We start from the raw sequence: 12649 nt of genomic DNA on the forward strand, positions 1-12649 counted from the left end.
AAGTAAAATAAAATACAAATAAAAAACTATAATGTAAATAAAAATTTAAAAAATATATAAGAGGAAAGTTTTTACTCAGTTCAGCCTTTGTGTGTCGTCTTCTTTTTCTGGTTCCACAGCTGGTCTAATGAGTTGGGTGAGAGGTTCCTGTTCCTTGCAGCAGTATTGTGCGCCTGCAGTGGCTAGCATGTTCTTTTGGCGCCTGTTGGAACCAGCTGAGGAGCTTTTGCGCATGTGCCCGTGTGCACGCAAGGCGGCCTGAGTGCTAGCCTCAGGCCTGCTGAGCCGCTCTCCAGGAGTTGGTCTCTCGCCTCTTGGGGCGGGGCCCCGGACACTGGTGCACAGTGGAAGTGAGCATTTGTGAGTTGCTGCCACTCGCCCTTCCCACGCCGCAGCTGCCTGCCGTTCCTGCACCCACCTGGGCAGGCACGAGCAGAGCCTGAGCAAGTGGTCTGTGCTCCGGCCTGGTGTCCACTGGAGCTGGCCAGGGGAGTCTGCGCACGGTCTTCTGCGTACCCAGCTGGTCCTCCCTGCACCTGTTTGGGTACTGATTTTATGTCTATTGCGGTGTGTCCGAGGGGCACCTGGACCAGTGAATAAGGGCACTTCCCTGTGCGCGCCCACGCAACCCAAGTGGAGGGTTGGGGAGTAGGCGAGCGCACTTCTGTGCCTGCGCTCCTCAAGAATGTCCTATCACCCCCAAACTTTCCTTCCCTCTCGCAGTGCACAAGAGAAAAATATAAATGAAAATCACGTTCTCACATGCACAGCAGTACTCTATTTCTTGTCTTTCAGTGCCAATGCCACCTGGTCCAGTCCTGTCTCTGCCATTGGGCAGAGATCCGCTCTCCTGATTCCTCTCTGGGGAAGCCTGTGGCCACCAAAAAGCCTTTGTGTACTTCCAGCTGCAGCTCGGGTAGCCACCCCAGTCAGAAATCCCGTCTCGTCTTTTTTTCCTCCGCTATCCTCACTAAATAGGTTGTTCCCAGATGGTTTTTCTCTAATCCAGCAGTGCCAAGGTTCGACTCCTGCCAGTGTCCAGCTGCTCACTGAGATGTTCTGTCTGCAATTAGTCCAAACTACAGACGAGTCTCAGGAGCCAGAAAGCGCAGCCTCCCCTCACTCCTCTGCCATCTTCTCCCTTATATCGCTGGATTTTGTGGTACTGTATACGTATGTTGTTAAAGTTATGTAGGTTTAAGAGTGTAGAATAAATGTAAGGTTCCTACTTCGCGGGTGGTCTGGAATGTAATACCCATGATAAATGAAGGAATATTGTATTGAGACCCCCTTCCCACCACCTCCAGGAACCGCCAGGAATTTGTCTTCATTAATATAGTAAAAATCATGCCCAGGGGGAAGAAATGTACATTGCTAGGCACAATTAGTGCCCTATACAAGGGAGCCATTGGGACTGCACATATTCCAGCTCTCCTGATCTTGCCTACCCAACCAGTTTCTTTAACCTCACTCCCCCTAACCCTAACCATAGAGAGAAGGCACCTTTCCAGCATGTGCTTATCCTTCTCCATTCCTTGATCAAAACATTTTTTTTTTTTTTTTGCTCTGCTTAACTGAACTCGGTCTCCCTATTAGCGCAAATGGCACTATGCAGGAGGACCTTGGTTTGGGTCCTTGTCCCTAAAGGGTTGGCAACAAAATAGGACTTGGGTCTGCTCTGGTGATGTCAGTCAGCGAAGAAGAATAAAAGGGCCAGGGGAAGAGAAAGTGGCCTTAGTTGTTAAGCAGATGAAGCCTCAGTCATATCAACCAATAGTTGGCACCAAGTCAATGCCAACAAGAATCCCCAATTTGGGGTGCAATGAAGAAGGAAACTTTATTCACTGCAAAACAGCACAATTGTGATGCAGCATGGCCAGAGGCGGATTTAACGGTGGGCACACTGGGTGCACGCCCTGGGCCCCGACTTCTGAAGGGCCCCGCAAAACCGCAACTTTACACTTTTTTCTAATGACAGCAAGTTTGGTTTCATTACTATGTTGCATAAAATATGGTTAACATGTATTTTTATTTTTCCTGTCTCTTTTTTTTAAGGGGCCCAATATTTTCTTCTGCGCCTGCGGCCTCAGCCAACCTTAATCCGCCTCTGAGCACGGCTATGAAAACATCATGGCTGTAGAACAGCTCTGAGGCTAGGCAGTCCTGGGGTCTGCTATGTTCGTGGTCTGCTTCATTCTGCTCCACCTCCTCTGGTGAGACATAATTAAGTTTCAGCTCAACCAGGGAGGTGCTGTATTCCTTCTTCTGTGGAAAGGTAAAGTGCACTGTCCAAGCCAGAGGAGCCCTGACTCATATGAATGAAAGTCCTCACCCCTGGTCCCTAATTGGTCTATCCTCATGCAAATGAAGACTGAATTCTCACAGTTTGATTGGTCCAAAAGCACTGTCCAGATTGGTCAGAATAGAGCTTCTCTAATTGGTAGGGGCCGTGCAGTTTTGATTCCATGGGGGAAAACCTCAGTCCTATTGGTTGAAATAGACTCCAGGAACTCATTTGTAAGTGCTGGCTCAGATGGCAGAAACACAGTGTGAGCAGGCAGTCCAGTGGCAGGTGCAGGCAGTTTAGTTCAGAGGCTTCTCTGTGTAGTGCAGTTTGTGTGACAGGCTCCTGTGCAGAAATTGCTCCTAGGCTGTGTTTTTAAAAATTTGAGCCAGGTTAGCCACCAGGAGCCCTTTTTGGTAGGTGTCTTTTGTCCACCCCTCGGGCTTCACAGAAATAACAAACTTCAGTTGTTTGTTTTTAGTTATACAAATGTTAAATCAGTTCTTCAAAGGTTCCCCAGAGATTTGTAATGAAGGGAAACACTTCCAGTAAGCAGTTAATCAATAATGAGGTAAAATATTTTTAAAGTATATTTTATTGCTTATGTCCTTACAGTTGTCCCAATTTTTTCCCCCTTTGCCTCCCTCTACCCAGTACCCTCCCTCCTGCCAGCAATCCCATACCCCTTAGTTCATGTCTATAGGTCATGCATATAAGTTCTTTGGCTTCACCCTTTCCTATACCATTCTTAACATCCCCCTGTCTATTTTTGTATCTATCAATTATCCTTATTAATTCTGCACCATTTCCCAATTTCTCCCCCTTCCCCTCCCAGCTGAAACCCTCCAAATGATCCCCATACCTATATTCTGTTCCTATTCTGGTTGTTTGCTTAGTTTGTTTTTGTTTTTATATTTTAGATTCTGTTGTTGATAGTTGTGTTTGTTGTCATTTTAATATTCATATTTTTGAGTTCTTTTTCTTAAATAAGTCCCTTTAACATTTTATATAATAATGGCTTGGTGATAATGAACCCCTTTAGCTTTACCTTGTCTAGGAAGGACTTTATCTGCCCTTCCATTCTAAATGATAGCTTTGCTGGATAAAGTAATCTTGGTTGTAGGTCCTTGCTTTTCATCACTTTGAATACTTCTTGCCAGTCCCTTGCCTGCAAAGTTTCTTTTGAGAAATTGGCTGATAGTCTTATAGGCACCCCTTTGTAGGTAACTGTCTGCTTTTCTCTTGCTGCTTTTAAGATTGTCTCTTTATCTGAACCTTTGGCATTTTAATTATGATGTGTCTTGGTGGGGTCCTCTTTGGGTCTAGCTTGTTTGGGACTCTCTGTGCCTCCTGGACCTGTGTGTTTATTTCCTTCACCAAATTAGGCAAGTTTTCTTTCATAATTTTTTCAAGTAAGTTTTCAATTTCTTGCTCTTCCTCTTCTCCTTCTGGCACCCCTATGATTTGGATGTTAACACATTTAAAATTGTCCCAGAGGTTCCTAAGCCGCTCCTTGTTTTTTTCAATTCTTGTGTCTTCATTTTGTACTGCTGACTGTTTATTTCTTCTTTATGTTCCAAATCGTTGATTTGAATCCTGGCTTCCTTTCCTTCATTATTGGTTTTGCGTGAATTTTCTTTTGTTTCACTTAGCCTAGCCTTCACTCCTTCCCTTATGTGTTTGCCATACTCAGCATATCTGTTAAGTCTGTGAGCATCTTTATCACCAGTGTTTTGAGCTCTGCATCTGTTAGGTTGGCTATCTCCTCGTCACGTAGTTCTCCCGCTGGAACCTTTATATGCTCCCTCTTTTGGGCCATACTCTCTATCTTCTCAACTTGACCACCTCCTGTGTTTGCATTTGGCTTAGGTAAAGTTGTCCTACCTGTTACGTTACAAGGGGCAGAGCCTTAGGTATCTGTCAGTGCGGGGCGACCCATTTCACCACGTCGTGGTGCTGTATGTGGGGGAGGGGTTTGAGAGGAAACAATGCCGCTTGCTCCACACTTGCCTTTTTTCCAGGTACTTCTCTCACTTCCTGTATGTGACTGGCGCCCCTCTAGCTGTTGCCCTGGCTGTGGTTCGCAGAGTGGGTGGGTTTGCAGAACTTCTAGGACCATAAGGGCCTTCTAAACACATGGACTCTGTTGAGACAACAGCAGTTTCTTCTGCCGTCCAAACCTCCACTGATTTTCAGTCAGAAGCAGTAAGGCTTTATTTTCCCCGGCGCTGGAACCGTGAGCTGTGCAGTCTAGCCTGGGTCTGGGATAGCTCCCTAGGTGTCTCTCCTGACTTTTATAATGTGTGACTGCTCTTTGTGCTGACCTGCAGCAGCCACTGCCTTGCTGCCGCTGCTGCCACACAGTGCCCTCTCTGCTTCTTCTCCACCTCTCCCACCTGTCTGGATGAGTATTTCTTCCTTATATCTTTGTTTGTTGGACTTCCATGCAGTTTAATTTTCTGGTAGTTCTGGTTGTTTTTAGTTTTGAGGTAGTTGCATTTTTAATTGTTGTGGAGGATGGCAAAGTGTGTCTATCTACCCTTCATCTAAGATGCGAGGTAAAATATTATTAACTGGCAAAACCAGAATCCAGCGTCATGTACTTACCACATCCCTCCGAGCGGGGTTTGGGCACTTACACTCTACCTGGGAGAACTTGAAATTGACAGTTCTGCAAATGACAAAAACATTCCAAATCCACAAAGCCTAGTCTCACCTGGGGGAAAGGAGAGGGTGGGCCAGACATGGGAGCTAGACAGCATATAGAAAACATTTCTCTGGTATGGTTCAGTGTTTCGGAGTCCAGCAAGGTGCTCCTCAAGTTACGATGGAGTTATATCCTGGTTAACCCATTGTAGGTTGTAAATGCACCTTGAATACACCTGGCCTACTGAACATCATAGCTTAACTTAACCTATCTTAAACATACTCAGAACGCTTACATTAGCCTACATTTGGGCAATATCATCTAACACTGAGCCTATTTTTATAATAAAGTGTTTAATATCTTATGTGATTTATTGAAAACTGTGTTGAAAGTGAAAAACTGTGGGAGACCAGTATGTAGCCACTGTGCCCCACATACCGTGCTGCCAGTCCCACACTACAGGGGGATTTTAGAAGTAGAATGGGAATGCAATGTACTCTTTGAAGCGGATGAAGCCTGCTTGCTCTATATAGTCCCAAATTCTTATCAGTAGGATGTAGAAACAAAATGTTCAAGGAAAAAGAGGATTTTGGAGTTCTATGATATGCCTTAGTGCCTCACAGTCTTCCTACCTATCACCCTTTGTTGATTTATGATATCCCTTTATTCTTACTCCCAAGCATTTAGTGGGGTCCTGCATGCTTACCCCATACATTTCTGCACATAGCAAACTCAATAAAAACCCTAACTGAGAAAGGAGTGATCAGTGATCTCCTATGAGAGACACTCACCCTTCTTTCTACTCAGAAAATATGTTTCTGAGTCAGTTCTTTCATCTGCGCTGAGGAAACTGGGGGACAGAGAACCTCTCAAGCGGCACCCTGAATAGGTACTGGTGAAAAGGACTCGCTGTGGAACCTAACAAAAAACAGACTGGTTGTATGGGTATCATTTTGCACCATCATAAAGTAAAAAAAATGTAAGTTGAACCATTGTAAGTCTGTACCCTAGTTTAATAAATTCCAGAACTTCCTCACAAGTAGTCATTAAAAATTAGGTTTCAGGGACTTATGGTCAAGATGGTAGCATAGGTAAGCACGGCTTGCCTCCTCACAGACTACATCAAAATTACAACTAAAACATAGAACAGCCATCACTCAGAACCATCAAAAATTGAGTTAAATGGAAGTCTGACAACTAGGGAATTAAAGAAATCTCATCCATCCAGACTGGTAGCAGGGGTGGAGATGTGGAACAGGCTGGTTCCACATCTACATTGTTGTGGCTACATAAGCGAGATTGAACACTCCGGAGCAGTGGATTAAAGCAAGCAAAGTTTTATTAGCTGGCTGTCGGGCAGATAACTTGTCTCAAACAAAGCTCCGACCTCCTGGGATTTTTAGTCAGGGGCTTTTATAGGATCTGGCTCTCTCTCTCTAGTGAGAAGCAGCTTGTTGGGAAGCAGGGGTGGTAGGACAGGGCTGCAGGAGTGTCAAACAGGAAAAAAGTTCTCAGGGCCAGAAGTTCACAGGGCCAAAAGTTCGCAGGGCCATAAAGTTATCTCCTGTGGTAGCATAGCTCTCCAGCCAGGGACAAATTCTCTGCGAAGCAATTTATCTTCAAAGGGCTAGATATACTGTAAAATATAACTTCACAAATGTTATAAACAAGACACAAGCAAATGGAAGGTGATAGAGGCTGAGGTCCTTTTAGCTTGTAAGTCACCAATTGCTACAACACTCCTCCCTACATTCCTTTCTCCAAGGCTTTTTAGCAAGTCTTTGCTACTTCTTACAGAGAACATCTGAAGCCCCTACATATTTACATATTTAGCAAACCTCTGTGACTTTTTACAGAGGATAGCTGATGCCTCTACATTCCCCCCTCTAGTCACTACTAAACCTAAAAAGGAATATCTAGGGACTAGAGTTAGGGTTATTAAACTTTGGCTTCCAGGGTGGGCTCAGTAGCAAGGATAAGGAGTTGGGTATCTGCAATGCTAGCTTTTAGGCGCTGAATAATGTACCGGAATATACAAGGGAGTACAGTTACTGCTAGAAAGACAAGCAGCAAGGACCACTTTAGTAAGTGGTCGCCATGGATTCCAATTAAACATATTTTGGTACCACGAAGAGCCTTTTTGCCGGTCCCATTCCCGCTGCTCTATGCAGTCCTTTATGATCTGTAGAGTGTTTCGGATGACACCAGCTTGATTGGCATAGAAGCAGCAGTCTTCTCCCAGGGCAGCACAAAGTCCTCCTTGCTTCATGAGGAGGAGGTCTAGACCTCTTCTGTTTTGCAGGACTACTTCAGCAAGAGACTGTATTTGAGTGGTTATTTCTCCAATTGTTTTGTGTAAGGCTAGCAGGTCCTGGTCGACAGCTGAGGATAAAGCTGTGAGCCTGGTGTGGCTGGTGACAAGTCCAGCCACTCCGGTAGCAAGTGATCCTGCTAGGGCAGCTCCAGGTAGTATGGGAAGAACGACTGCCCTTTTCACATGCGACCTTTCAGAGGGAAGGAAGAGCCTGCTACTCCTCTCCCCACCCCCCAGACAGTCACTCGGGGAACAATTTGGGCAAGTATGCACAGCCCCGAGGTCAGATCATCTTTGGAGAGGCATGACAAAATACCTGTAGGGCAAATAAATCTGGAGCCATTTGGGGCTTGGAAGTAGCAGCCTGAGAGCTGGATGGTTTGAGCACAGATAGATGCAGCAAGGACAACCTGAGAAGCCCCTGAGGTCTGGGAGCTGGGGGTGTTAATGCAAGTCCCATTTCCAAGGACCTCCTCTATTAAGATAAGAGGAGCAGTGTCTATTTTTTCACATTGGCTGGTGCTGGTTGGGTTGAGTCTTACACCGATAGCAGTGTAGAAGGGAGGCCTTGCCAGGTAACAAAGCCAGCAGTCTGCAGCAATTTTGGGCTGGCTTTGATTTAAGGCCTGATGGGTGCCCCTTACAAGTCCAAAGAAGCCAGGTGGTTTCTCAGGAACACTTCGGGGTGACGAGAGTGACTTATCTGAGGTACTGTTATTAAGAGTTGCGCCCCATGTCCAGAGAGCTGATGCTTGATCAGTCTGGCGGGGCTCATGCCAGGCTGATTGTAACCCCAAGAGCTGGGGAATTATGAACCAAGTTGGGGGAGATCTTGCCTGGATTGTGAAAAGGAACCCAGGATTCCAGGCCAGGTCCTGCCAAAGTTGCACACCCCAAACATGTCCAGTTCCAGTCCAAGTACCATCGGCTCGATTTGTGAGAGTTATTGTAATGTAAGGATCCCATGGCATGACAGGATAGGGTGTGTAGCACAGGGCTACTTGTATGAATCTTTGGTTGTGTTTCCAAAATCCTTTCCTGTGATTCCATAGCCCTACGTCCTCACAGCCCCAGTAAGGACAAAAGAATACCTTTTCATCGCAGCAGTGTTGGCTTGGATTTTTGCCTCACCAAAAGTAATAACCCTGGATTAGGTCAAGCCAGTAGTGGGGCCAAAGGCTATGAGCAATGAAAAAAAAGGTTACCTTTTGGCTTGTAGTGTTCAAGTCATGTTCTGCTAATATGTGGCCTGATCTTGTCTCCAGGACGTGGAATTTCAAAGGCTGCGGGGCTGCAGCAGTGGGAAGAACAAGAGTGGTGATGAACCAGCCCCAGGCATCCAGGACACTAGGGCAGACTTTTATTCTTGTGAGGATGTTTGCTGCAGCCTTTTTCTGCTTTTCCCTGAGGCGCTTTGGCTGCCAGGGGGGTCTGGCTGTTCCAAAAAGCTGGATGGAGAGCCAGCATCCTGGGGATGTTCTTCCACTGTCTCCTGAAGCAGGCTGCAAGAGGGGCTGGGCTTCACTCTGGTGTGGTGGATTCATGCTACAATGCTGGTGACTTTGACTGCAGTGGGAATAACAGTATGAGGACCTTCCCACAAAAGGGCCTAGAGGCTTTTTGTTCCAGACCCTAATTAAAACTTGATGCCCCCTCCCAGCTCATAGGATGCAAGGGAGTAACTATAGGCATTGGGTGGCACTCTAGGACCCTTTTCTAAACAGCTGCTAGGGTCCTCTGGGATGTCTGCAGTTGTTTAGGGACAATTTCCCTTTTACTTGCAAGTCCCCAGCTTGAGGTGTGAGTAAGTTCCAGTTCAGTGCCTCTCCGCAAGGATGTGGCCAGTGTCTATTGAAACTGCAAGGGAGTCGATGAGATTGGCATAAGTAAGCAAAGGGTGAGGCTTGCCCAGAGGGCTAAATAAGAAGTCCTTAGGTCAGGTTTACTAAATATTGTGGGGATTTATCTAACAACTAGTCATGGGCAGGAGACCTAATAGAGAAGACAGTAAATCAGCTCAAACGCTATCGTCGTCGGCAGCTGTCCGTCTCGAGAGACGATGGTGTCGCTTCTTAAGAGTCTATCTGCACCGCCGAGAATGGTTGTGCAGTCCGACTCGGGAGTGACACGGTATCTGTCTCCTCCCGTGTTGAATCGACATCTTGCGATGTCGCTGGAGTGTCCTCTCCAGTGAAGCTGAAGCTACAGAGCCTGGGCAGGGTGATATGGAGGGTCTGCTGTTGCCCATGCAGCAGACCCCCCCTCTCTTCGCAGCTGAAGGGTCCAAGGGAAAGACGGAGTCAATACAGCTTGGCTTCAGGTGCGCCGCAGGAGTCGCCGGTGTTGACTACAACGTCAAACCGCCTTAGGGACTCCGGCTCCGGATTTTCTGTCGGGGTTTACTCCCTTAGCCTTTCCCCTGAAGAGGTATGCCGCAAGGCAGGGGAGGTTTTTTGGAATCAGAGTTTTCCGCTATACACCAGCCAATATAGAGGAAACCGATAGCCCAAAAGTCCAAAAGTCCAGGTTTGCAAGGTGGAGTCCTTGGTGGTTTTGGAGTCTGCTAATGCAGACACAAAGCAGCATCATACTGGCTTTCTTACTATTGTGGGAAATTACTGAAGCGAGAAACTCAAGTGGCACTCAGAGAGGCAGAGGAACAACTTTTATTCATGCATGTGGGCTCAGAGGAGTAGTCTCCAAAGGTTTGAGCCCCGAGCTGTACATCTCACAGTCTTTTTTCTTCTTTAAATATGCTTTATTGATTATGCTGTTACAGTTGTCCCAATTTCTTTTCCCTTTGTTCCCCTCCACCCAGTGACCCCCCTCACTACAGTTGTCTTCCCCCCTTAGTCCATGCCCATGGGTTGTGCATATAGTTCTTCTCAACATCTTCCTATCTACTCCACTTCCTCTTAACTATGCTTCTTAATTCCTGTACCATTTTCCTCCCTTTCCACCCTTCCCCCTCCTCACTCACCTCTCCCCATAATGTTCCCCATACCTATAATTCTTTCCCACTCTCGTTGCCTACTTAGTTTGCCTTTGTTTTGGTTCCCTAGCTTCTGTTGTTAGTTATTGTGATACAGTTTTCATTTTAATGTTCATAGTTTTGATCCTCTTTCTCCTAAACAAGTTTCTTTGACATTTCATATAACAGTGGTTTGGATCTGATGAACTCCTTCAGTTTTACTTTGTCCTGGAAGCACTTTCTCTGCCCTTCTATTCTGAGTGACAGTTTCGCTGGATAGAGTACTCATGGTTGTAGGTTTTTGGTTTTCATTACTTTGAATATTTCTTGCCAGTCCTTTCTTGCCTGCAGTTTCTTTTGAGAAATCAGCTGATAATTGGGACCCCTTAGTATGTAATTCTCTTCTCTCTTGCTGCTTTTAAGATTCTCTTTACCCTTAATTTTTGACATTTTGATTATAATGTGTCTCGGTGTGGTTCTCCCTGGGTCCAGTTTTTTTTGGAACTCTCTGTGCTTCCTGGACCTGTAAGTCTATTTCCTTCCCCAAGTTAGGGAAGTTCTGCTTCATTATTTTTTCACATAATTTTTCAATTTCTAATTGTTCTTCTTCACCTTCTGGAAACCCTATGATTCGGATGTTGGCCCGCTTATAGCTGTCCCATAGGTTTCTGAGCCTCTCCTCATTTTCCTCACTTTTTGTTTCCTCTTTCTGCACTGGTTAACTGTTTGTTCCTTCCCTATGTTCCGATTTGTTGATTTAACCCCTAGTTTTCTTTCCCTCACCACTAGTTTCATATGTGTTTTTGTTCATTTCAGCAGGAGTAGCCTTCATTCCTTCCCCATCTTGTTTAAGATCTGCTGTTCGGTCTATTAGTATTCATATAACCAAAGCTCTGAACAGTGCCTCAGAAAGATTTGCTATCTGCTGCTTTATTAGGTTAGATATTTGCTGTCTGGTCAGCTGCATCACCGGGGTCTCTATCATGATCTGTGACATTCTGACAGTTTTGTGTTTACCTTTGCTTCCTGGGCAGGGCTGTCACACATCCTACACTGTAGGAGGTGGAGCCCTGTGCACTTGTCACTACTGGGTAACCTTTCTTATCACACTGTGGCACTTTGTGTGGGGGTGGGGATCCAAGATGGAATCCTGCCATTCACTTTTCGCTAAGATACCGGGAGCCTTTCCTCCATCCCCATGTCCTCCGGCTTTTATAGTCCTAGGCAATGGGGGTCTGCCTTCCCTGGCGTTGGAATCGAGAACTGATGGGTTTGGTCTGAAGCCGGGGGTGCTCTCCAGGTGCTTCTTGCCTCCCCTTAAATACTGGTGTCTGTGCTTACCACTGTCCCGTCGCCATCGCTGCAGCTGCCGCTACCAGCACAGCTTGACCTCTCTGTCCCGGCTTCACCCCTCCTACCCTTCCAGACAAGCATCACTTCTTTATAACTTCATACGTTGGACTTGATGTAGCTTTATTTTCTGGAACTTCTGGTTACTTCTGGTTTTGTGGTAGTTGTATTCCTTCTTAGTTGTGGAGGGAGATGGAGCATGTCATTCTAGGCCTCCATCTTGGCTGGAAGTTCCTGGTATTTTAATTATGATGAGTTTTGCTGTGGTCCTCTTTTGATCCAACTTGTTTGGGGCTCTCTGTACTTCCTGAACTTGCATGTCTATTTCCTCCACCAAATTAAGGAAGTTTTCCTTCATTATTTTTTCAAGTAAGTTTTAAATTTCTTGCTCTTCTTCTTCTCCTTTTCGCACCCCTATGATTCTCATGTTAGCACTTTTGGAGATGTCCCAGTCTTAAACTCTCTGCGTTTTTTTGAATTTTGTTTCTTCATTTTGTTCTGGTTGAATGTTTATTTCTTTATGTTCCAAAACGTTGATTTGAATTCCGGCTTCATTCCTGTCACTGGTAGCCCCCTGTATATATATATTTTTATATCACTTTGTGTAATCTTCACTTCTTCCATTATTTTGTGGCCATACTCAATCATTTCTCTTAGCATCCTTATTACCAGCATTTTGAACTTCGCATCTGACAGGTTGGCTATCTCCTTTTCACTTAGTTCTTTTTTTGATTTTTGATATGTTCTTTCATTTGGGCCATACTTCCATCTCAACTTGACAGCCTTCCTGTGTTTGCCTCTGTCCATTAGGTAGAGTTGTCCCACCTATTATGTTATAAGGGACAGAGCCTTAGTTATTCGTCAGTGCTGGATAACCCGATTCACCACTTTGTGGTGCTATATGTCGGGGAAGCGTTGAGAGGGGATAATGCTGCTTGCTTGGCACTCACCCCATTTCCAGTCACTTCACCCGCTTCCTGTATGTGACTGGCACCCTTCTTGCTGTTGCTCTGGTGATGGTTCCCAGAGTGGGTGGGTTTGCATGTGTTTCAGGACTGTGGGGCCCTCTAAATGGACTCTCTG

This window comes from Furipterus horrens, unplaced genomic scaffold, assembly GCF_987537825.1.
Source record: "Furipterus horrens unplaced genomic scaffold, mFurHor1.1.pri manual_scaffold_13, whole genome shotgun sequence".
NCBI lineage: Eukaryota > Metazoa > Chordata > Mammalia > Chiroptera > Furipteridae > Furipterus > Furipterus horrens.